The following is a 20,308-nucleotide window of genomic DNA, read 5'->3' as shown; positions in this document are numbered from 1 at the left end:
GCATTTTAAGGGGATGTTTTATTTTTATTTACAGGAAGTTAAACAGAGTACCTTTGTAGCAAGTTCTTGAGCTATTTGCATTTCCAGTATTGTCAGATCCTATCCTAGTTCTCACTATGATTAGTTCTGATGACCTTTGCCAGCTCAGGCAGTGGACAATGGTCTTTCCAGTTAAGGCAGACGAAGATGAGGCTGGTGGAGGTCTTTCTCTGGACTAGATGATCTAGTCTAACCTTTCCCTTGATGATGTGGTAAGGAACTCTGATTTTATGGACACGGTAGAGAAGAAGAAAAATAGATGAATGGGACTTCTGTCATGTGCAGTCACTGTTTGCTGAATATTCTTGATCTTCACTTAAGCAGTGGCAGTATTAATATCTACTTGAAGGTTAGGGTGAATCCCATTGGCCAGCAACTTTCATTTGGGCCAACAACCTCTGCTTTCCTGTTTTTGTCTTTGGTATCTATTGTAGACCAGCTTGTTTGATGGACCAAGAGCAAAGTGACCTAGATAATTGCAGAGAGGCTAGATCTTTGTCATTGGAGATGGTTATAACAGGGTCATTTGGAAAAGTGGGAAAATCCCTTTTTGGCTGAATTTCTGACTATAATCCAGGTTCTTTGCCTTTCTCAGAGAATTTACTACTTCTTGGTCTCCCTCCTGTCTTCAGAACAGGATCCATGACCACCTTTTCAGCTTGGCATTTGGGTATCTTGAGCCCTTCACTTTTTAAATATATTTTTATCAAATGAATGTGGTTTTTAATTTTTCTAAAGGCTTGGGTTTTTATGACCCTTGTCAATCTGTTTTCTTCTAGATCCACATTTCCTTTTCCAGGTTTTATTTATTTTTTATTTTTCAATCATACTTCTTACATAGGAGATGTTGGTAGCAACACCAGCTTTATCATAATTAATGATGAACAGAACTTGGGAGAAGAGTGAAAACTATGCCCATACGTAGGATCTAGCACAGCTATGACCAGGCAACTGAAAGGATTCTAGAAACACCCAGAAAGGGAAAAACAGACCACCAAAGTCTCCTTACAATTTGCTTTCTGTTTGTTGTATTGATGTTTCTGTTCCAAATGCTGGCTCTTCTCTGACACATTTGGTCACAGTTACTGTTCCATGAGTCCTCTCTAGAGGCTCGCTATTGTGGTCCTCTGTCTTGGGAGACTCTTAGCACTTTCTCTCTTCACCTACTTAATTCCCAAGGCAGTCTAGTTTACAGTCTTCAACTTCTGGAACTCCACCATTTGGGATAGCAAGGACACTGAGTTTGCTTGTAGAAGGTGACTGGACCTAATCACTCCATTCATGGGCATGTGTTGTGGAGAGGAGGGACGTATTAGCAAGTCTGCTTCAGCCCTGCCACTTCCCACAGCGTAAGTTCAACCTAAAGGAAATTCATGCATTTTTATACTAAGTGTACTAACTGATAGGAATGTAGGCTATCCACCACATACTTCCTCTCTCTTGCTTCCTTCTTTTTAAAAAAAGAAAATTTGTTTATTTATTTTTTAGAGAGGAGAAGGGAGAGAGAAAGAGAGGGAGACAAGCAGCAAAGTGTGGTTGCCTCTCACATGCCCCCTGCTGGGGACCTGGCTGGCAACCCAGCCATGTGCCCCAGAGTAGGAATTAAAGTGGCCACCCTTTTGTTGGCAGGCCAGCACTCAATCCACTGAGCCACACCAGCCAGGGCTCTTGCTTCCCCCTCTCTTTGTCATGCTTCTTTCCCCTTATCTTAGGAAAGTGAGGTGCTGGTAGGTCCAGTAGTTTGGCAAATGACTAAAGAGATCATCACTATCTCCAAACTTAATGAAAATGGAATGTATGGCACCCTCAGTCTTGTAGAAAGGACTGTGAAGTGCTAATGTCAAATCTTCCTCCTGCCCTGTGTGAATGAGAGAGGGAAGAGATGGTTGCTGCTCCACAAACTCTTAACTGTCCAACTCTTGACTCCAGGACCTTTCATGTCTCTTGGTTGTGAAACCTTCTAAATCAGTTTACCTTTCCCACCACTGGGAAAGCTTGGGAAATCTGCTGCCTAAAATGCCATCTTTTAAAAACTTGACTTGAAGAATTATGAGGGTCATTAATTCCAACAATTGTACTATCTCACCTGCCATTCCTGCTCTCTGTGGTGATTCTGAGTGTGCTAACGATGTGTAGTGGTTAGTGTGGTGGTCAGTACCTCACACCAACCTGTTACACTTGCAGAACCTGCTTTAGGAGAATGAACTGTACCTGAGACAGGCAGACAATGCTGGGCCCAGAGCTTCATCCTCTTCTGGATTTCTCCAGCATCATCTGGTTCTTCATCAAGGTGAACTTTGCATCTCTGAGATGTGAGTTCTCCTGGGGTAACCGTCAACAGGCACGTTGTAGATACAGTCTGACCCAAATCCAGTGGTTGTATATGGCACTGACTTAAAGGCAGTGGCTCTTCATAAAGAAACAACATGGTTCACAAAGCCAAGAAACAGCAGCATTTCAGAAGTTTGAGGCACCGACAAAATCATTCTTGCTTGAGCCACCATTAAAGGGAATGACAGGCACACTGAGGAGCCGCAGCCCCTACCGGGGTAGCTGGAATGGAGAAGGGGTCCCAGCTTTGTTTTTTGGTGTGGGGAGGGAAAGTTTCCCTCAACCTTCTTGGGGTCCCTGTCTGGCTTTGAAAATTAAACTGACAAAGACAGGGTAACGAGGAAAACCACACGAATTTATTTAATTGATATTATGGGACATGAGAGACTTCATAAGAAAACAATGACCCAAAGACACAGACCTGAGTATTGTGTGCCAGATTTGATGACGAGCACACAGTTATGGAGGAATATGGTAAGATAAGGGGTATGAGGCAAGTGTACTAACCTGAAGGAGACTTAGCAAGACCTGTTTGTTAGGATTCCTCTTGGCGTCCCTTAGCTGTTGGAGATAAGAATGCTCCCTTCCTCCAGCTACAGGGAGTGCGCCTCTTACAGGAGGGATTTATGACCTGTTTCAGGGAAGAAGGGCAAGTGAAGGAGGGGGGTCAGGTGACTTTTCTGCTCTGGCCATTTTTTCAGACTCCTTCAGCTTTAAATATGAGATATAATGAGGTGCTGTATTTGGGGACAGTGTGTCCTGAGCCTCATTAGTGGTTTGGAGCTTTTCAAATGCTGTTTCCCAAAGTTGCTATTTCAATGAAGGCAAATCACAGGAAGAAAGCAATGTGAATTTACAAAAAGACTGAAGAAAAAAAATGATTAAAAATTAAAATGTTAAGTTTAAAAATGATATAGGAAAAAAGCTTAATAATGAATTAGGGGAGAGCAATGGAGGGAAAATTGGGACAACTATAGCTGAACAATGATAAAAAAAACAACTAATCCAATATATTTTGACATGGTTATTGAGCTTATTCATTTACTTCCATTCAAATTACATGAAAATATCAAACAAATATTAAAATAGAAAAAAACGGCATCAATGATGGAAAATGGGGACAATGCCATTAGCTATTGAGATATTTGGAACTTCTGCAGCCTATGATGAAATAGCATTAGACTGAGTTACTGATCATTCTAGGATCCAGTATTTAGGAAAGAAGGTTAGGTTTATATAGGACATTAAGACCATGCCCAAGTTTAGGAACTCTGAGTGATAAGAATTCCTTTTGGTCAGGTCCAGTGGTAGTTCCTCATGATATGAAAGTCTAAGGCCAAATGTCAATGAGCCCACTATATAATATGGAGGGAAAATAGGTTGTCAATAGTTCACAGCGTATGTCCTATCCTGCCGGACAGGGATAATGAGGATTCCCAGTGCTGGCTGGCAGCATGTGAATTTGTTGGTCAGTCAGCCTGGGTGCCCGTTCTGCTCTCTGGAAGATGAGCCGTCCTCGCCTCAGCTATCCTCCAGAGCCTCTCCAACAGTAGGTACAGGGTTGGGGGGGGAATCTACCCTTTGAGGGCTGGCCAACTTTAGAAGCCCCTTTCTGTTGATGCGGGTTCATGGCCAAAGTGTTGAGCAATCACAGGCCCTTTTTTGTCTTTCAGAGATTTAATCCTGTATGGCTTTGAGATCTATCAGTTTCCTGGGGGAAAGGCGTGCAGGTGGGGTCCTGCTGAACACACTTATTTCTGTTCCGATCATTATGCTCAGAATGTTTTGCTTGTTTTTTATTTTTAAAGGACACCTCGGAGCAGTGCTTTTCAAAAGTAGGCCATGAACTATTAGTGAGATGTGAAATAAATTTAATAGGTTGGCACTAGCAATTAAAAAGAAAAAGAAAACAGAACAGAATGAAATATATCAGACTGTGTTGCACATAGCAAAGATGGGTGTTGTTTTGTTGATTTTCTTCATTTTTAAAAATATGGAACTCTTCACGAATTTATGTGTCATCCTTGAGCAGGGGCCATGCTAATCTTCTCTTTATTGTTCCAATTTGAGTATGTGTGCTGCTGAAGTGAGAACTAATATTTTTGTTATAAATATATTTAAATGTGTGTGCCGGCTTGCAGTGTGAAAATCCACAGGTTACTGGAAGTCACTATAGAAGATCTCATTTTCTACTACATTTTTTTGAAGAAACTCGAATAGATTTCTATAACTGAACTAAGGACAACAAATAATTCAGACAGTAATGAAGTTTTTGTAAAAATGGAGCTATGTGGATCATTGCTTCTATTTTCTATTTTATTTTGGTTATCAAAACAGCTTGTAGGTTAATTTAGTAATGAAATTGAGTAATAGCTCCCTCTTCTGTTCTTCCACAACACTGCAAACATATCTATTTTAGCACTTGTCACATCATTATTCATCTACCTCTCTTCCCTCTTCTCAAGGTATAGTGAGTGGGCCCTGTAGCTCAAACTATCTTGCTAAATTTTGGATCACTTCTGCTCCCTCTACAGCAGTTTGTCTGGTTTCTTGCTTATTGGAAATTATATTCACCAATACATCTAATGATCCTACCCCATGAAGATTAATTTGTCTTAAATGGTCTGAAAGGTAATTTTTTTAATTGTCAGATTATAAAATTTTATTTATTTTGGACAAATCAAGCCCCCTAAGCACACTTTTAGTTTAAATATGTAAATAAATGACACAAAAGCCAATATACATTTTTTAAAATGCAGCTTCTCCTTTTACTATGTTTGTGTGAATAAAACCTAACCATTTGTTTTCTGGTTAAAAAAAAAAAGCAGGTGTTAGTAATGGAGACTGCACACCCCATTAGGATTCCAAATAGTAAGGAACAGTAAGGAACCAGAAGAATTTTCCTTGTGTTGTAAATTGTCTGTTATCCATCCGCATCCCCCATCACTCCCCTCCCCCATCTTTCAGAGCTTTAGGGTTTACATTCTGTCTTATCAGTTTCTTTCTTCATTTTCTCTCTCCTGTACAACTTGCTCATTCATCCAACATTTTGTTCAAAGTCTACAAAAATAATTGCTGTATTAGATGACTGGTCTGCAATTAAATTACGAAGGTATGTTTTTCTTTTAATTATATTACAGGATCCTGCAGGAATTTTTAATGATAGTGTGGGAAGGAGAACCAAGTACATTTTATATTGGAAATATGTCATTTCAGAGTTTCAAGTTTACTTCCTAGCTGAAGCAAGGACTTCAGTTTTAGGTCTGTCCTGCCCAGCCGGTTCTGACCATCTTGAAAGTTGTAGATATTGGCTCCGTGGGAGGTCTTTCTGGAAAGGAACCTCACAGAGCTCAGCTGTGAGGCTCTTAGGAAGAAGGAAAAAGGACCCTGTCCTTCTCCGACACTATTGTTTTCTCTAAAATTCTTCCTTCCCAGCCCTCCAAACCTCCAGGAGAAAAAAATGAATCTAGTTGGAGAAAAATAGAAAGTGGGAAAATTGCACTTGAGCATATTTTTGCCTTTTAGGAAGTATTAGTTCTATGCTGGGAACTGAAAATCTCTTGAGAAACATAACTAGGGTATGAGAAAATCTTAGCTGACTTGAAGAACTTAAATCTAGGCAGGCACTGCACTGCTCCTATATTTTTTTTCCAGCATTCACAGGATGAATTATTTTGCCAAGGTTTCAAAGCAGGGAACCTAGAGGTTAGAATCCTGACATCTAGGTCCAAACTCATTCCTGATCTTGACAAACAATTTAACCTGTATTGTCTCCTTATTTGTTAGGTGAAAAAGTGCATTTGTTTGTAACATTTGACATTTCCATATAAAAGGAGAAACAATTATATGGGCTTGTTATAGAAAAAAATATGAATGGCACATTTAAAAATGGATCATGGAAAAATGTTATTGTCCATTGGTAAGAGATTTAACCTTAAATGTTTTTTCCTCCATAGGCCAGGTAGGTTTCAGTGTGTAGAGTTTGTTAGCATTTAAAAAGCTTTAAATAGGTTGCCAGCAAAAATGATTGACATTTTTGAGAGCTCAGTTTGTACTAGGAGCTTCACATATATATTGGTACCAATTAATTTAGTTACTCTGGAGGCATGCATTTCTTCCATTAACCAAGGTCATAGCACTGCAACAATGTGTTAATTTAAAAATTAAGTATTTCAGTGAATTCTCCACACTCCTGAATATATAAAAGATTGGCAAAAATTAATAATCTTTGAAACTGGTGACTAATATATGGTGCTTCATTATGATTCAACTTTTGTGTACACAGGAAAATTTCCGTGAAGAACACAGAACATGAAACAAAACAACTCTCCAGCTAGGGAGGGAAAGATTGGTGGTACTTACAAGGGTCCACCCTCTATCCCCACCCCCAGTCTTTCCTGATGCACTCAGGAAGTTTCTTCTCTCATTGAAAAAAAAAAACTCTGTTATATACATATGAATCTGCAAAAGTGTTTATGTCTTTCTTAAGCGGCTGATTCAGGAGCAGGAACTGTAGGGAACACCTGCTCTTTTTATCTGCTAGAATCCCTTCCTACCCTCCCAGGAGGAACAAATCCTCCCTGTGTCACCTTCTCAGAGTGCTGGTGGGGCTGCTACTCAAGCTGTCTCACAGCCCTGGCTATCTGGGTGGCTGTGTAATCAGGAACTGGCAACACATGTGTACTCTACTTGTTGCTGACCACATTAATAGATCTATGGATGGACACGTGATCCGAACCAGGACAATTAGAATCCTTTTCTACAACCTTATTTATAGGTGGTAAGAGCAAGAAGGCCTCTCTTTCCCCTGGGATCACTAGCTTTGATGATTGAAACCTAGAGCGGTCCCTGGGAATGCCTTCCCCACCCGCACCAGCCTATAGAGGATGCACATATGTAATAGGAGCGAATAAGACCAAAACATTGAGAAAAGCAGAGAAAGAAAGGATAGAAGCAAAAATGAGAAGGAGTGTGAGAGAGAAATGATGATTCTGGACTCCTGGATTCAGTCATTCCTGAAGCCTCTCTGTGAAGAGGAGGGTTAGTACATGGGCTTTTCCCCTGAAGCTAGTTTGGTTTTCGTTTTCTTATTTGTATCCCAAAGCCTTGACCAATGTCGGGGGTAAGGCCTTATGGACAGCTACTGCTTTGTACTTCAGCACTATCTGTAGTCCAGCTGAGACATAATCTAGAGCAGTGCCTGGTGCATGGCAAGCACTCAACGATTACTGAGTGTTGAAAGAGGGATAACTCCGTCTTGGTAAGAATTCTTCGATTGTTCTGTTGACTTCTTGACGTAACGACTGAAATAGGGACAGTATTCATCTCCTTCACTCTCTTGCCGCATGGTGATAATTTATATTGCTGGTTAAATTTGACTACTTTAAATATGAGTATTTTTGCAACTGGGAGCACCATCTTTCTACAGCTAGAAAAACCGACTTCCAACACAGATTCCCAGTACAGTTTTCCTAGAAACCCTTCCGCTACGCAGCACAGCCGGCACAACTGCAAGGTGCATCAATCATCCTTCTTCAGGCAGCTTTTTACAGGATTCTCTGTGATCCCGGTGTCAGTGCACGTTCTGTGTGTATCAAGGCAGAGGTGATATGTAGAAACCCGGCAGCTATTTAGAAGGGAGGCCAGGCAGGGCTGTGCCAGTATAATTAATGAGAGTCATCGCTCTGGAAGCAAGAGGAGAGTGGGGGTGGGGAAGGATGTCTTTCACCAGTCAATGGCATGTAAGAAAAATCAGTGCTTTCACAGCCCCTTTTACTGCTGGGAGGAGGTTAAGTCAAAGGACCCCTGTAAAGGGCTCTCTGCATCTCACTGCGTGGATGGGGAGACTTTTCATCGGGAATGATTTCAACCTTGAATTGAACTACTAGCAGGAGACCCTTACATTTGGAAAATCCTTACTAAAAGTTTATGGCTTACCTGGCCAAGCGACCATGAAAAAAAGTACTTTAATACCATATAGGACATACAGCTCAAAGAAGTGGTAACCTAGATTACATTTTCTCCAATTCCCCTGACAGTGAATTAAGGGGGTATTATTTGTTTGGGTTTTCTATTGACTTTTTGGTAACCATGGAACGGCTTGTGTGACTTAGAGAGGCTGTTTACGACCCACTGTCTAATCCCTTTGTTATTATTTCTTCTGATTGTCACAGCAGGGAAAAATTATTCTGTCCTGTTTCCAGAAACTCAGCAATGTAACATCATTTTCTTAGTTTTAGATATTTTCCCCCCTCTGATTAATGGTATAAAGAGAAGACTCAGAGGGAAGGGTTACATTAAAATTTTATGGGTACATACCTATGTCCTAAACCCTGAAGACAAAGCTTTAAGAACGAATCAAACATTACCTGTTTAATTTCTGATAAATTGGGGACTTGTGTGGGTATGTAAAAAAAGGTAAATTTAGAGAGGTTTCTTTCTGTGGAGCCAAAAGACCTTCTATGTCTTTTTCCAAACTGACTTCTTCTTGGTACCTGGGCAGGAAGAAATTCAAGTGAGTATTCCGGTGGCTTTTCCTTTTTTTCTGAGAGTCCAGAATTGCTTTCAGGATAAAGTTTCTTCTTGCCCATGGTGCTTTGCTCTGACATTGTAATTGCCTCCGTTGAATTGAATAATACAAATGGGTTGTTTCTATGGTATCGGCTAAGTGGGATGAAAAGGTGAAACCCTAGATCTAGCGCTGGGAAGTCACGGTGCTACCCCCCACCCCCAAACTGTCCGTCAAAGTGGACGGGCAGCCAGGCCTGGCTCTTCATGCTTTGGCACTCATTTGTAACTTCCTGAGCAAATTCACGCATGAAAAAGAAAATGACTTTAGTTTATGTTGTCACTAAGCCCAGAAAATCCCGGCCAACCCCATGCTGTCAGCTTTTCTAGGACCTGCTTATTGGTGGAGAATTTTAAACTGAAGGTGAGTGAGGAGCAGTCTCGCAGACCCTCCCAGGCAGGCTTTGAACTAACAATAGGGCAGGTTGAATGAATGTTGATAAACGCAAATCCTGGAACGCCGACGCCGGATCCCGTCGCGGCTGCAGCGGCCCGCGGCTCGTCGGCGTTCCAGCGGCCGCACCAACCTGCTCACTCGCCACCTTAGTGCGCTCGATAAACGTCATCGTTTGAGCCCGCTTTGAGTGCCTACTGTATACAAGCTTTCCTCTGCCACCGCCGGGCTCTAACTCCCCGCAGGTTGGCTGCTTGAGTCCGCCAGCCACTAAATTGATCTGATTGAATGATTGGCCATCCAGAATCAGAGACGGCGGAGGCAAATAAAAAGTGTTACCTACACTCCCTCTTCCTCAGTCTTATTAGCTGCACCTTACTCAAAGCAGATTTCCTTGGTTGTGACAGCATAATAGATGCTATTTTCTTAGAATGCTAAAAAATGCGAGAGGCGATAAGATGGGGCGGGCCGGGCTTTTCTTTAAGATGTGGTCCTCACACTTTTTACTTCGGCGCGAACTGCACAGAGTTCCCAGCCCCTGCACCCTCCCCTCCAACTTCGTTTCGCCCAACTCCCTTTGCGTTGCCACCACGGAGGCTCTCCGGGAGAGATCCCCCAACTGAGTATCAAGGGAGTGTCCCTGGGTTTGGGAAACGTTGAAGCTTGAAGGGGGAGAGACAGGCTTCATTTCCAGTGCCTCTGACCCTTGCCTGCAGGGGAGCGCCGCAAGGGGGTGCAGGCCAAGGTCCGAAGGGTCAAGGTCCAGCCCGCGGCTCCCTGCGCCCGGACGGAAGGCTGGAGCGCGCGGCGGCGCCGGCGGGAGCTCCAGTCCACTCCCGCGCGCTCCAGTTCCTGATTTCCGCCGGAGCTGCGGGGCTGGGAGGGAGGGGGCTGCAGGGGGAGCGTGAGGATTTGAATGAGAAAGCAGGTTGTGCGGAGACGGCGCCCCGCTCTTCCCAGCCCGTCTCGGGAGAGGGGGAGGTTCTGCTTGTTGGTGGGGAGAAGGGCCGTTCTGCAGGGGGGTGGCTTTTCTGACCGTTGTCAGGATTTTGGAGTTGGAGTTACAGGAGCCAATAACTCATCACCCCCGCACTTTGGAGGTCGCTCCTTTGGCGAGGACTCCGAAGAATCCTTCCTCTGCCGAACACTCAAAGTTGAGCAGGTTAGTGCTTTTGGGGGGAGCAAGGGGGTACGAGAAAGAAAAGGGGGGCTGGTCCGCCAGTCCAGGTGTGCAAGTGAGCAGGTGGCCCGAGTTCCTCTCCCGGCACTCAGGCCGGGCCATGTTCTTGGGGGCAATGTGAGTGCTGTGCGCGGGGATCCCGCAAGCCCGTGCGGAGAACGGGACCACGGCTGCTCTTGGGGCTCCAAAATTCAGAAGGATCGGGGCGTGTGAGCCGCACCAGAACTTAATTGGTGCGTCTCCCGCACTGGTGGGTGGGTTTTGCCGGGTGGAAAGTAAAGCACACTCGCTGGATGCTTCACCCCTGCGCGCCCCCCCCCCCCCCCCCCAACGCGGGGTCCCGGGACCCATTTCTGACCGCCAGACCCCGCGGAGAGAGCAGGGTCGGGTTTCCCAGCAAGGGCAGTGCGGTGTCCTTTACACTTGGGGATTCTCACGGTTCTTCCTGCGCTTGGCGACCTCACTGAGGACCCTGTCGGGGAAGACCCGGCGCTCTCAGCGCGAGGAGGATTTACTCCATTGCCTTTTCCTGGAATAAACTAAGAGCAACCGAGCGGCGCGGCGGAGGAAGGTCGGGGCCCCGCGGCGGCCACGCTCTGCGCCTGCGCGGAGTTCCCATGGCGACGGGGCCGCGAGTCCGAGACGCCACCCCGCGCGCCCCGAAGTCCTGTTCCCTGCAGATCGTCCGTGCCGCCCTCTCTGCTCCTCCTCGGGACTTGTTCTTTGTTGTTTGTAACGTGCAATCAGCTTCTGATCTTATTTCGACCCTAGGAATTCAGCGTTAAAACAATAACCAACTAAATTGAAAAATTAAGACCACCCCCGCTCCCGCATGCCGACATTGCCATTTTGATCGTGGAAGGAAATGATTGGAAATTGCTAACTGGGGCAGTAGTTGAGATTTCCCCCCCCTCCCTTTTCTAGCCCATGAAAGTGAAGATGAATAAACATATTTACTTCCTGGTTAGGCATTTCAAAAAAAAATTCGCTCAGGTGCTTGCTCTTGAGAATTAAGGGGACCGACCTGTGCCTCCTTTCCTCAGGGTGGAGGGCGGGGCGTGTGCGAACCCACAGCACCTGTGTCTCCTGGTATGTTTACGGGAACGAGATGCGCTCCAAAATGGACCCAAGTGAAATGCCACTAAAAAGAAACAAAGGCTATCTCAGGAGAGGTGATTATTTTTTCAGTTGCTCTGGCTTTTTGGTTATTCTGGGATTAATCTTATAAATTTCCTGGAGGGAATGTTTCAAGTAGCCTTGAGCAAGCCAGTCAGATTTCTCAAGATTTCTGTTAAGAGAGTCATTTTTATTTTCTTAAAATTGTGTTTTGACAGCTCCATCCCCTTTTAAAAATCCCATTTGTTTACAGATGGGTTAGTATTTGGCAAGGGTATACGTCTTAAGGGGTATGTAGAAGGGGTTGTAGTTTCTCATTGCTCATTTTTCTTAGGTTGCATCAGTATTTGGCAGCGAGGTTGATACACTTGTTTATATTAAATAAACATTGATTAGAATTAACGTAAAATGGAGTTACTCTTCCTGGGATAAAGGGTGGCATAAAAATACCTTAGATGAAGTCGTATATGGCCCTGTCTCGTTGTATCCTATTTTTAAGTAATTTGCTTTCATGTTTATTAGTGGTAGAAGTTATCAGGTGATTTCCTTCTACCATCAGCGAATGAAGTCAACATACTGTTACTTTTCAGATGATTAGCAAATAACATGTAAAAGTTATCTCTCCCGTCCCGCTCATTATAAATGCCTATAACTTGTGCAATTTATCTAGGTCAAATACTAAAAATGTTTTATTAAGTTTTCCCCTTTTCTCATAATTAAAACAATAGAAAAACTCCTAATTTTCAGGTTCAGATACTTTGTGACCCTATTTGGTGTCTTGTAACTGGCTCTCATTTCCTAACTCTCAGTGACATGTGTTTCTGCTAGTTCCAGGAGGTAAACTGCAGTTGAGCAGATCATGGGATAATGATCATGGTGGGGGGGGGGGAAGGGGAGAGGCAGTGGGAATGGAGACAAAGGGGGTGAAGGTTGATGGGCAGAGCCAGGATTTATAGCTGCACCAGGTTCTTCGTAAAAGCTGTTAAAGTCATTGCTTCTGTTTAATACATTTTCCCACATGAGCAACAGCAGTTACATTTCTTTTTAGAACCAGTCTTCTAAATAATTATAATAAAATGATAAAAATAGAATATGATAAAGGTGTTTCATGTTAAGTTACCATACTACAGTGGGGAAAATCTTAAATGTTTTTTACTTAATTTATTCATTTAGTCAACAAATGTTTATTGAAAGCTAATTACATATAAGGCAAGATAAATAAATCCAAATTCCTGTCCTCAGTGAACTGAGAGCTGTGAGTTCTGAAATAATTCTAATGCTTTTTAGATTTTCTGGGTAAAGACACTACCTATGGTCATCTTAAGAAGAACAGTTTCCATAATGCTGAGCAATCAGACTTCTTGATTCAGAAACAAATGCTTAAACTTTGATTAGAAAAAAATCCTGAGAATTGTTTTTGAGCATTTTAGATAAGAATCTATATATATGGTAAAAAGCATTGTGTGCACCTATCTTCTTACATTTTTGTAATACAGACTGGGCCCTAAAACCTGGAGTCTCTGCAAGTACAGCTCTTGAGTTTGAAAGAAACAGAGAAACCCTGTAATTCTTGGGTTTCTTAGATGAAGATAAGGTGAGTGATTCAGTAGTCCTTTGTTCTGGCTCCCTGCTTTGTGGCATAATAAACCTCCTGCAGCTCCCGTCTAAGAATAGTGTTGGCCTGCATGCTTGAAGGATCACGACCATTATTTCTCTGGAAAAAAAAATGGGAGGGGAATATGAAATTATGGTAGCTAAAAGGAGTACAATAGGGCACTTACACATTTTAATTTTTGAGCTGGAATAATTTCTACGCATTTTTAGTGAGTTTAGACTCTAGAAATCCACAATAGCCATGACAAACCTGGCCTAATATTGACCAAGGTTGACAAATGTTTCCTCTTGTCATTCATAGGACATAGCGGGTTAGGAAGACTGTAATCGTCTTCCTTCACCACCACGAGTCAACAACGATCAGCTCAGCGAAGCTTCCCGAAGAGCATCCCCATTTGGTTATTGCTCTTTGTCTAGGAAAATCAGACTCAGCGGTGAATTGTGGACCAAGTGGTGCAGAACTCATTACTTTGAACAATGCCTCCTCTGCCGGGGAAGCATGTTCTCTCCTTAGTTGCAGGGGCTCATTCAAGGCTGGCTTTCCTCACAAGGAAAATCATTTAGACACAGTTCGGTGGACACTCACTCCCATCTCTTTGACACCCGTGACCATTTTTGTTTAAGGAGAAATCCAGCACTGCTGTGGCAGGGTGTGCCAAATTAGAAGTGCATTTTAAGAACCCTGTGAAAAAGTTTACACAGCTTTATGTTGTTATCGTCAAGGTCTCTGTCTTCTGTGCTTCAAAGTAAGAGGGCAGGGGGGAGGCAGAAGGGGTGACTAAGAAAACTTTCATAGCAAAGTTAAGAACATTCTTACCCACTCTGCATTTTGGATGCACTAAACTCCATGCCTGTGCCTCTTTATTGCCGCAAAATTACAGAACAGAAAGAGAGATGAAGGTAGATATCATGTTTGTTATATAAATTAAGAAACCAGGGCCCAAGGTTGCTAAATGATTTTCAAAGTCACACAACTAATAAATGGCAGAGCTGGGATGAAAATACTGAGGTTTTGATTTCTAACCATCCCAGGATGTCTGGGGTGAGCAGGTATGAAAGCCTTGCTCTAGGTTGGTATTTGCAACTGTATGAAATTGCTGTAGTTGTAAATATAAAATGGTCAAACATCAGCAATATTCCATAATTTAATCTAATCATTGAGTGAGATTGGCAGTGGGCACCTTCTGATTATGTATTTTGTAATAAGCATGTATATATCATGAGAATGTATAATTAGCACATGCATAAATGCAAAAAGTCTTATGGTATCTATTTTGGCCTGAGGGATGCTGGCATGATTAGGATTTAATACAAAGGGAAACAGTTTTCCTGGTTATTTATTGTCCAGTAAATATCTTACACAAGGAGTTCTGGAGGAAAAGGAGAAAGTGAACATTAATGCATTCCAACCATTACTTTATGTCACTTTAAAACTCATAATAATCAACAGATGCAGACACTATTGTCCCATGTTGCTAAAGAGGCTCAGTGAGGTTAGTTTCTTGCCCAAATGCAACAGATTTGGAGTCTGAAGCCAGGTCTGTCTGCCTCTGGGCCCTATTACATCATGTTGCCACTTAGGAAAGCAGGACTAAATTTATAAAAAGTATTGAGTCCTTTTCTTTTCAAATTCACCATTCCATCCCAAGTACGGACAGGTAGAAGGGTTTCTGACCAGCTCTTTGGTGAGCAGAGAAGCTGCATTTCCTATTTGGAGATTAGGAGGTTATAAATTCAGGCCTGGTTCCAGAAAAGCATTCAAGACTTTGTTTATAAACTATGTTGGCTATTTGTTTAGAAGTGAGTGGTGTTTAGGTTCTCCTCTGCAAATGCTTCTCCACATCAAAGTCGCCTCTGCCTCACTTCTAAATTGTCAAAATGTGGTGGGTCTGGGAGAACCCCTCATGATTTCAGTGTGTTTTCTGGCATCCCAAGACTAGATATTGGTTTTATCTTATACAAACTTTGCTCACTTACTTTTCTTAAAATAGTATTGAGAGACTTAGGGCTGGATAGAACCAGATGGTGTCTTCCTGTAATGTTTTTCAAATATGAGAAGAGAATCACCTTGGACAGTTGCTGAATGAAAATTTCTAAACTTATGCCAGAACCTGGAGTTCTGGACCTGTTAAAACTACTCTGCTGTGGTGGTGGAAAATTGAAATTGGACTGTACTGAGCTGGTGTCAGATTTGCGGTATTTATGAGTTAGGTGACCCAAGAAGAAACTGAGGCTCAGGAATGTCCGCACTCACACAGCCGAGTTGGGACTTGAACCTTGACGTGGCCAGCAGATGCCTGGCCTAGTGCTCTTAGTAAAACGCCGCAACTTAAAAGCATGCTGGATTCCGCTTTGGAATTCAGCCCAGGATTCAAACACTGCACAGGATCCTGGAAGGCCCTCTGGGTCTCCCTCTTTATGAGTTTGTTTTCTGCGGCTTATTCTTCTGAATTATAGTAAGAGATTTAGGAAGCTGTCCAGCCACTTAGCTGCCCATGCCTTACCTCTTAAATTGCCCCTGGAATCTAGTTTAATGTTAGCCTATGTGAGTTACTGATTAACTGATATAAGACGACCTGGTTTCTCTTTCATCTGCTTTCACTTCCTTGTTGCTAGTCCACAAGAACCAAACATTTGAACTCAGTTTCCCACTTTCCTCTTCTCCGCCTCTTCAATTCAATTGAAGAGGCCTCTGGACTTCAGAATAGGTCTCTGTGGACTGCCAGTGGAACCTCTGCAAAACTACCCCTGGTGGGAACTTTGAAGATGGATGTGGTTTTTTTCTGGGGTTGGAATTCTGGACCAGAGGTGAAGTGAGTTGATTTGCTGTCTAATGGTATGGAATTTAGTTTTCTATACCTCCTGTTTCTTTTTGCCAAACAACTCTTTCTTAACTTTAAGTGATGTGGGAGCTATTGAAAATAAATTTGTATTTTAAAAAGAGATTTCTTTATAGAAGAGAGTAAGATGTTCACATAAGAAGTTAGGATTACATAAAGACCCTTTGATTTTCATTTCAATTTAAAGACTATTGATTCCATACAACCATTTGTGTAAATAAGAAAAAGGAAGGGTTTCTTTATACATATAGAATATCTCTTGAAGGATACACAAGAAACTAATAGTGCTGGTTGTTAGGAGACAGATACCAGAGGTAAACTATTCATTGCGCATGCTTTTGTGTCTTTTCAGTTTTGAAGCTTCAACTTAATAAATAAAATTAAAATAAAAAAAGAATTCTTGGGTTTCAATAATAAATAAATAACCATTCCATGGTTCCTAAGTGGTAGAAATAGAAGACTGGGAAGGAATTTTAAATAAAAGAAAAACAGTTCTCCTCACTGTCTTTTTAAGTCTCACCAAAGTTCATATTTAGTGGTTTTTTTTTCACATTTAGTAATTTTTAAAAGCAGTGCTCTTTAAGCTTTTCTAGATTTTGATAATAGGGCTGTGAAAGTCCCCCCCCCCGCCCCCCCCCCACCCCATTAGCTTTTTTCCCTTTCATAAAGTGTCAGTTATTGGCTGCAGCCAGACTCAGTGGACCAATGGGAATCAGACTCAACCTCCTCCTGAGCTACTAAACTTATCTGATTAGTTTGTTTATAAGAGAGCAAAGCTAGAAAATCCTCCCTGCCCCCACGCTGTCCTTTCCCCCTTATAGAGAAATCCCTGTAATGTGGTAATTCTTTCATTTTCCTGAGCAGTGTCTGAATGTGAATGTCAGAGGAATCTTTTCTTCTCAAATTGGACTCTCTCTCTCTCTCATAACAAGGTTTTTATCCTAAACCACAGCTTTTCTTGTTTTAAATAGGTTTTGCATTGAAAGTATTTTTCTGTTTACTGGTAAGTCATTAAAATACAGTCTTAGAAGAGAGTAAATACAAACTGTGTACCAATTTCTTTTTCACTTGTCAGAAGAGAAAAAGGAGATCTATTATTTAACATACAAGTTTTAGTCAAAAGCAAAAACTCAACTTGGGACCAGTTCTCAGTACATTCTTGAAAATTTCTCATCTCAAATTGGTGAAGTAAATAGAAAAGCATCTATTTTCCTCCCAGAATTGTCCTTATTGCTGCTGTTTATTTGTTAGGGAAAAAAAAAAAAAAAAAAAAAAGCTGACTAGCCAATATAGTCTGATGCTTCAAAGGGCACTTAGTGAATATTCTCTCTCACACCTTTGTCCCTCAGCCATCCACTTCCTTCTCTAATAGGCTAACAGTGTTATTCATTCCTTATATATTTTTTCAAAAAGATACTACATATAAGGAGATACGTATAGATTCTTTTTCCCTGCCTTTTAAAAATCAAATGCTAGTGCATCATTCACCTGATTCTGTATTTTTTCTTGTAACAACTTATCTTGTATATGACTTAATATCAGCATATAGAGCTTCTTAATTCTTTTAAAAAAAAAACTTTTTAAAGAAAGCAGTTTTAAGTTCACAGAAAAATAGAGGGGAAAGTACAGAGCTTTCCCATATATTCCTTGCTTCCCCATTATCTGTGTTCCCCACCAGAGTTACAATTTGTTACAAATGGTTAGATAGCTACCATTTGTTACAATTGTACCTATACTGACACCTAATCACCCAAAGTCCATAGTTTATAGTAGGTTTCACTTTTGATGTTGTATCTTCCATGGCATTGGGCAAATGTGTAATGAAATGTGCTCATCATTATGATATCATATGGAGTATTTTTAGTGCCCTAAAAATCTTGTGCTCTGCCTATTCATCCCTCCCTGTCCCTTAACGCCCAGCAACCACTGATCTCTCCCGTGTCTCCGTAATTTTGCCTTTTCCAGAAAGCCGTGCAGTTGGAATCACATAGTATGTAGCTTTTTCACATTGACTTCTTTCATTTAGTAGTATGCACTTAAGATTCCACCATGTCTTTTCGTGGCTTGATAGCTCGTTTTTTTAAACGTTGAATAATATTCCATTGTCTGGATGAACCACAGTTTGTTTATCCATTCACCTACTGAAGGACATCTTGATTGCTTCCAAGTTTTGGCAATTAGGAATACAGTTGCTATATACATCTCTGTGCAGGTTTTTGGGTGAATATATGTTTTCAACTCCTTTGGTAAATATTAAGTAGCTCAGCTGTTGGATTCTGTGGTAAGAGTATGCTTAGTGTGCAAGAAACGGCCAAAATGTCTTTCAAAGTGTTTACCATTTTACATTTCCACCAGCAATGGTTGAGAGTTCCTGATGCTTCACAGTTCATATTGTCAGTGTTCTGAATTTTGGCCATTCTAATAGGTATGTAGTGGTATCTTATTTTATTTGCATTTCCTGATGACTCACTGTGTGAAGCATCTTAGTTCTGTGCATATTTTGAGTAGCAGTCCTTTATTACATATGTTTTTAAAAATATTAATTTATTTTTAGCTCTGGCTGGTGTGGCTCGGTGGATTGAATGCGACTTGTGAACAGAAGGTTTGCGGGTTTGGTTCCCAGTCAGGGCACATGCCTGTGTTGCAGGCCAGGTCCCCAGCTGGGGGTGTGCGAGAGGCAACGGATTGGTGTTTCTCTCACACATCGATGTTTCTCTCTTCTTTTTGTCCCTCCCTTCCTCTAAAATTTAAGAAATAAAAAATTAAAAAAACACACAATACAACACTTGCAAAATATCCAAACATCAGAAATTAGAGGGAATAAAATGAGGGGCTTAGAGGTTTTAAAGAATATCCTAGGCTTCAGAACAAAACAAATGCAATCAAATATTGAAAATTGCTTTGTTGAAAACAGGAAGATATTTTGTTTTTAATGGAATTTAAGTTTTTTTTTAAAGGAAAATTTTACAGACAAAAGCAAGCTTCTTATGTTGCCTGAGACAGGCCTGGCTTCCGTTCCTTGAAGGCCTTTTGCAAAAATACAGATGGCAGCGTTCACCGGCTTCAATGGTCACTCCCCCCCGCATCCCCCCCCCTCTGGCCTTCTGAAAGCACAGCACCCTGGGCCCACCCTGAGGACAACTGGCAGGGGCTGCAGAGCATCTAGGATGTTGTCAGTCTTGATGACCAGCTCCTGAACTTTCCTGAGACCACCTGGTTTTTGATGTAGGTGTCTTTCTTGAGGTTGCCAGCCACCAGCTGCTCAGCTTCCATCACTGACTACAGCACCAGCTGCTTGGCCTGGGCACCCATCTTCCTCATTTTGCTCACTTTGCCTCACAGGTCAGAGCCCTCTGCCTTAAGCAGCACAGTCCCAGTTAAGGCCTTGCATTCCATCTCCAGGTTCTTCTTGCCACTGCGAGGGTGGACACATCCCAGGACTGCTTGTCCCTATTGATATTCTCATCAAAGTGATGCAGGCCAGAACAAGGTTTAAATTTTGATGAAGCCCAGTTAATCAGTTCTTTCTTTCATGGATAGTGCCTTTGGTGTTGCATCTGAAAAGTCATCAGCACCCTCAGGGTCATCTAGGTTTGCTTCTATGTTAACTTATAGGAGTTTTATAGTTTTACATTGTACATTAGGATTTGTGATGCATTTGAGTTAAATTTTTGCAAAGGGTCTAAGGTCTGTGTCTAGATTCATCTTTTTTGCATGTGGATGTCCAGTTGTTCCTGCATCATTTGTTGAAAAGACTGTTTTTGTGCCGTGATACTGCCTTTGCTCCTTTGTTAGAGATCAGTTGATTCTATTTATGTGGGTCTATTTTTTGGGCTCTCTATTCTCTCTCTTTTTAAAAAAAATTTATTTATTGGAAGAGGGGAAGGGAGGAAGAAAGAAACATCAACGCGTGATTGCCTCTCATGTGCCTCATAGTGGGGAACCTGACCTGCAACCCAGGCATGTGCCCTGACTAGGAATTGAACCAGCAATGCCTTGGTTCACAGGGCAGCACTCAATCCACTGAGCCACACCAGCCAGGGCTGGACTCTCTATTCTGTTGCATTGGCCTGTTTGTTTATTCTTTCTCCAGTATTATACTCTCTTGTTTACTGTAGCTTAAGAGTAAGTCTTAAAGTTGAATAGTATCAGCCTTTCAACTGTGTTTTTCTCCCTCAATGTCATGTTGTCTATTTTGGGTTCCTTTATTTTTTTAATGGCTACGTA

At 41.9% G+C, this 20,308-nt stretch overlaps 1 non-coding gene across 1 annotated transcript; it reads right to left on the bottom strand.

Annotated features, from left to right (window-relative positions):
• Positions 1-4,357: 4,357 nt before the first annotated feature.
• LOC129077244 (U6 spliceosomal RNA) lies at positions 4,358-4,464 on the bottom strand. The gene has a single exon (XR_008529798.1). It is a non-coding gene; the product is annotated as a U6 spliceosomal RNA (small nuclear RNA).
• Between the last annotated feature and the right edge of the window lie 15,844 nt (positions 4,465-20,308).

The sequence above is a fragment of the Pteronotus mesoamericanus genome, unplaced genomic scaffold (genome assembly GCF_021234165.1).
Source record: "Pteronotus mesoamericanus isolate MK-2021 breed Mesoamerican mustached bat unplaced genomic scaffold, CSHL_Meso_final contig_116, whole genome shotgun sequence".
Classification (NCBI taxonomy): Eukaryota; Metazoa; Chordata; class Mammalia; order Chiroptera; family Mormoopidae; genus Pteronotus; species Pteronotus mesoamericanus.
Note: the sequence above shows the minus strand (reverse complement) of the source record. Positions and strands in the feature narration are given on the sequence as shown.